Source organism: Thermobia domestica, chromosome 3, assembly GCF_964235325.1.
Source record: "Thermobia domestica chromosome 3, izTheDome1.hap1.1, whole genome shotgun sequence".
Classification (NCBI taxonomy): domain Eukaryota; kingdom Metazoa; phylum Arthropoda; class Insecta; order Zygentoma; family Lepismatidae; genus Thermobia; species Thermobia domestica.
Genome location: NC_137456.1, coordinates 349,203,931 through 349,209,930, shown reverse-complemented (window position 1 = coordinate 349,209,930; position 6,000 = coordinate 349,203,931). Strand labels below are relative to the sequence as shown.

The 6,000-nt window shown below is 37.4% G+C and overlaps 1 protein-coding gene and 1 non-coding gene across 8 annotated transcripts in view; both read left to right on the top strand.

Annotated features, from left to right (window-relative positions):
• LOC145681291 (palmitoyltransferase ZDHHC20-A) overlaps positions 1 to 6,000 on the top strand; it is a 149,758-nt gene that overhangs the window by 47,962 nt on the left and 95,796 nt on the right. The window lies entirely within an intron of this gene.
• Positions 794 to 865, top strand: TRNAG-CCC (transfer RNA glycine (anticodon CCC)). Its single transcript has one exon. It is a non-coding gene; the product is annotated as a tRNA-Gly (tRNA).

Below are 6,000 nucleotides of genomic sequence, written 5' to 3'. Positions count from 1 at the left end.
AATCTAATGTGATGTTTTCTACTTGGATTACCATCCTATGGACTAAACGTCACAAGAGCAGTGGTGAGTGTCGTAAGGGGTCGCATGTTCAAATCGACATTGAGGAATAGTCACCGAAAAACAGATACCTATAGATTTAACGTTGGAAAAGCATTTGACGCACGAATTCTTATTGTAAACAATAAAAAATAGAATTGTTAACATCAGAAATAGGGCGAAGCCCTTTCCCTTTTTTTCTGCGAGCGCATTTTTTTCAAAGCGAAGCTCCACTTTGTTCGGCTTAAGCGTTCGTTTGTCCTGATACTCCTCCGAGATACTTGAACCGTTCTTCAACAAATTTAATATTTTGATTCGAGAGCATGCGCTGAATGCCGTAAGGGGTCGCATATCACGATCGGACCTACTATTGAGGAATAATCACCGAAAAAGCGTGATGCCCTATGGGATGCCCATAGACTTAACGTTGAAAAAACATTTGGGCAGGCGAATTCTCATTATAAACAATGGAAATTAGAATTGTTAACATCAGAAATAGGGCGAAGCCCTTTTCATTTTGTTCTGCGCACAGAATTTTTCAGAGCCATTATGCTTTTCGTTAATTGCCAAATTCAACTATTTGCATGTCGTGTTCGTTCACAAAAACAATTGATGCACTAAAAAAATTCTATGAATAATTAATAAAAGTTGAAGGCTTCGCCCCAAATTTTCAATTATTGTGTAGCTAGTTTTCTGTAAGAAAATTAAAAAATATATCAACTTATCTAGAATATTTTTGCAACGTTTCGAACTGGGAGGCGCGATGGCTCAGTGGTAGAGCGTTCACCTCCCGTGTTTGGGGTCCCTGGTTCGATCCCAGCTCGCGCCACGTGAACTTTGTGCTGGACAAACACCGTGTGCGTGGGTTTTCTCGTGGTTCTCCCAGTTTCTTCATTCTACCATTTCACTCATCTCTCATCATCACCGTCTCCTTTAGTCTAACCGGCATAATCGTGGGACGTGAAACTAAAGATTTCATTTCATTTTCATTTCTCACGTTTCGAACTTCTGTATTTTATTTTTTATTCGGCAGCTGATGGAAATAAGTTAAAAATGGAAAGCTAAAAGCAAAGGATCAAAGTTGTTGCTCTTTTTTCTTGGGAAGAGATAGTACTTGTAGATTAGCGAGCCTTTAAATTTACTTCTTAATTTTATTTTCTCTTCTCTTTCCTTCACTTGACAAGGAAGACTATAGTGCTTCGAAACGTTATGAAGATCTTTTGAATAATTTGCTAATTGAGCTTTAGGATACCTATTCAATAACTTATAGATAAAAGAAAGACCTTACCTTGTATCTGAGGGGGAAGAAACTTCGTTATACAGTTTCAAAGCTGTCTGGCTTCTTTTTCAATATCTATTAGTGGGGGTACTCGGTCGAAAAAGTGTAAAAAGCTTTTTCGCCAGCCATCTTGAATGCGGTTTTCCTGGGTTTTTCTCATTCACACCAGGCAAATGCCGGGGTGGTACCTAATTTATAGGTCCCAGACCGCTTCCTTCCCTTTCCCCGGACAGTGTGCTCGCGGAGGGACGTCATCCCTCATACGTGATGGGCTAAATGACCATAGATGCCGAAAGCCCAAAACTCTAAATCCTTTTTCGATATCTACAACTGTGCTGTTATATTGATATAGATTTTGTACAGAAAGAAGGAACTCACGTCGTACATGTTACCAGTTTAGCAACCCTTTTGAAGACATTAAAAAAGAGGCCAGAGAGCTTCGAAATTGTGTGGAGAAGTCTTTTGTTCCACTGATACCTTTTATTCCAGTAAGGTCTTGTTATCTCTACGTTACCTTTGGATAAATTGAATTGAGTTTGTAGCTTTTCAGTTTACTGTGAGTAACTATTCTTTCGGTCAGCGTACAGCATATTTTATACGAACTTAATTTCATTAAAAGAGCAAATACTGTCACTTGGGTGGTAGCGCAATGGTTATCAATTTCCTACTAGATGTTTCATAAACCTCAATGTTTGCTTATTTATGTAATCCTCCGGATTAGTTCTTGAACTGTTGCTTATTTTTTTCTTATTTTTCCTTCTTCTTCCTCTTCTTGTGTTAACTTTAGCACTTAAAATCGAAATTTGGTAGATACGAGGCACGTCCAAAAAATAAGTGTACTTAGATTTTTATAGGTTTCAAAAAATTTATTTAAAACAAAACTTGTACATGATTACATCAGTATATATGTGAACTATTTTTCCTCGTGGTTGCGATCCCTATGTATACACTTAGTGAGACGAGGGATGTGAACTATTTTGACATTTTGTTCAAAGGAGTCTGTCGGCACCACTTTTGTCCAATTCTTCACCTCCACCTTCACTTCATCAGTTGAAAATTTTTTTCCCACCGATGTGCATCTTCAGGGAAGTAAACAAATGATAGTCTGAAGGCGCCAGATCAGGGTAATGCGCGGGGTGGTTCAAAACATCCCATCCGAATGACTCCAAAAGTTGCTTTGTTACATTGGCCGTATGCGACTTGGTATTGTCGTGCAGAAAGTAGACTTCCTTCGTCAGCAGTCCTCTCCTCTTGTTCTGAATTGCCCTTCTCAATTATTTTGATCTCGTTAAAAACTTCAGACGAAGATTTTCTGTTCATAATGAGATAACGAATAACGCCGCGAATCTCTCACTTGGCGGCGGATTTTATCGACATCTTTCACGGGAGACGTTACTGAGGCCACAGTTTAGGTCGTACTAACGCGTGATTGGGCTCACTGGAAAGGGTAGGAGCTCAGTTATACGGCAGTGTGACCAACATAGCAATAACAACTTCCCTCTGCCCGCGAGGGCCCTAGTACATTTATTTTGTGGGCGTGCCTCGTAGTATGTTTTTACTTTTCTGAGTAATAGGAAAACTATACACATAACTTCCAACTTCCTTATTGGTTGCAAGGGGCAGTAGGATAGGAGGAAAATAATAAAACATGACGCACCACACGAGTAACAATATTCGCTCTTTTATATAAATTAGTATGTTACTTTGCATACATTGATGTAGTAATTTCATTAGTTATGAAACAAGGTAATGTGTAATCTTGGCTAGAATAAAGTCTCTGTTGTTCCATATTTGCCGTATTAAATTCATATGTAATAGTTTTTGGGTAAATTAGAAAGGAAATACTGAAGAGATTATCATACGACAGTGAAGAAGGCTCCCAAAAGACCGCTCGGCAGGCCTGTAGCCACCCCAAAAATTTGGGGCCGGCTGAAGTTAGGGGGGGGGGGCGACCCAACCATATTATAGTTCATTTGCAAGCCTACCGTGAAAATTTTAGGGGGGGGCAGCAAAAATTTAGGGGGGCCCGGCCCCCCAAGACACCCTGGATATGGGTTTGCCGCTTGGTAAATATGGCATCAAATAGGGAGGGGAAGAAGTAGAAAGGGAAATAATTTTAAAGCACTTAATCTTATGAAAATACAATTACTTTCAAAACTAGGCACGAAAAACAACTTCTATATTGTCTTTGTTTACTCAAAAATTTTACATATACGTTACATACGTATTATACTAAAATTAAAATGAATACCAATCGAAATCCGATCACACTTCACATAATCAAGGAGGATATTTCGAAACAGAAGTAAAATTTATCAGGATTTGGTTACTGCGTGATTTTCAATACACTATGATGAGATCGTGAACACAAACAAATGAGGAGAGATTTTCGTTAAACAAGCAGTCGTAAAAACATTCAAATTTTTAGTGTTTTTAGAGTAATGGTTATCATCATCATCGTCACATGTATTATGCCAGGTCACTTGCTGCAACTAAGAAGCTTCTATGCTCCATGATCTTTCTAACCTCTTCGTTCTGATGTACGATTTTTCTGTTTTGATATTGTCCATTAATTGGTCTCCTTCGTCCCCTCCCTCTTTTTCCTACCACGATACCCTCTAGCGTGTGTTTCATGATACAGTTCCTTCTTAGCCAATGTCCGAACCAGTTTTTCTTTCTCTTAATAATATTTAAAATTGTTCTTTTTCCCCCTCACCATTTCTAACAACCTCTCGTTCGTTTTCCGCTCGACCCAGCTAATTCTCTCCATTCTTCTCCACAACCACATTTCGAAAGCTTCCAGTCGTTTTTCGTCACCTTTACGTAATGTCCACGTTTCCGCCCCATACAGTACAAGACAACACACAGCATATTATGGGACCGCGGTGGCTCAGTGGTAGAGCGTTCACCTCTGGTGCATGGGGTTCCGGGTTCAAACCCTACTCCCGCCAAGTGAACTTTGTGGTGGACAAACATCGTGTGCGTGGGTTTCCTCGGGTTCTCCCGTTTCCTCCCACTTTCTTCATTCTACCATTTCATTCATTTCTCATTATCACCGTCTCCTTTAGCCTAGCCGGCATAACTATGGGGCGTAAAACTCAAAGATTTCATTTCATTTTTTATTTGTATATCATATTTATCACTTATAAAATATATCCTTGTTCAGTCAAAACAGTGTTATTATTATTATTATTATTATTATTATTATTATTATTATTATTATTATTATTATTATTATTATTATTATTATTATTATTATTATTATTATTATTACTTTTAAGGTAAAAGCTAATAATGTGTTCTCAGATGGAGAAATTTTAAAGGGTATTCCTCAAGGGACAGCCCTAAGACCATTATTGTTTACATACATTTTTTATTAATGATATAATGCACAATCTTAACAATGTAAAGGATTTATTATATGCTGACGATGTAAAAATTTTTAAAACGGTGACTAGTGTAAAGGACAAAACATGCATTCAAATATCATTAGATAGTATTTATAAATGGGCGTGTGGTATCGGTATGAGAATAAATAGCAGTAGATATAAACATGTTAGGTACACAAAGAAAATTCAGTACTTGGCAACAAAACACACTATAAACAGTAAAACTATAGAAAAGGTAGAATATGTCAGGGACCTTGGAGCAACTTTTGATCACATGAATGACATTACTGACATGCATGACATGAATGAACCTCCACATGAATGAACCTCCACATGAATGACGTTACTAAACATGCGTATATCGCAACAGGTAATTTACTTAGAAAGTAGTCGAATTTTAAAAATCACAACACATACATATATAGAATTATACAGGGTGTTTCAAAACAACACCGACAACGTTTAGGAGCTGATTCCTGACACCAAAATAAGGCAAAAAGTATAGACCAACCTGGCTCCACAAATAATTCCTTTCAGAGTTATAGGCTGCCGAAAATATGAAAAAATGAACTTTAAAGGTCCATAACTCCAATACTATGGGACCTGCCGTAGTCGGGTCAAGACTTCTCAAAGGAACTAATATGTGCCCTATTCAAAAATACGTATTTCAGAATCCGAAGGTACTTATGCAACAATTTTTATAGAGGGAGTTTGGCGACGGGCATATAATTTGAAGTGCTCACAAACTACCTCTATAAAAATTGTTGCTGAAGCACCGCAGGATTGTGAAACACGGATATTTGGATAGGGCACATACTAGTTTCTAAGTAAAGTCTTGAGCCTATTCCTGTAGGTTCCATAGTATTGGAACTATGGACCTTTAAACTTCATTTTTTCATGTTTTCGGCAGCCTATAATTCCGAAAGGAAGCATTTGTGCACCCAGATTAGTCTATACTTTTTGTCTTATCTTGGTGTCAGTAATCACCTCCCAAACGTTGTCGGTGTTGTTTTGAAACACCCTGTATAAAACTTATCAGATCTAAACTTGAATTTGCAAGTGCGATTTGGTCAAATATTAGCAGAACAAATATTGATAAAATAGAAAGAATCCAAAAAAGGTTTATAAAGTATTTATATTTTCATTTGCATTTGTACCAATATTATTGTGATTACGAGAGATTATTAGATGTTTTTAATCTAGGCCTTTTATAGCAAAGAAGAGAATAACAAGCGTTAAGATTTTTAGAATCCATTCTAGAAAACAAGTTATACAGTCATTACCTTGTAAATAATA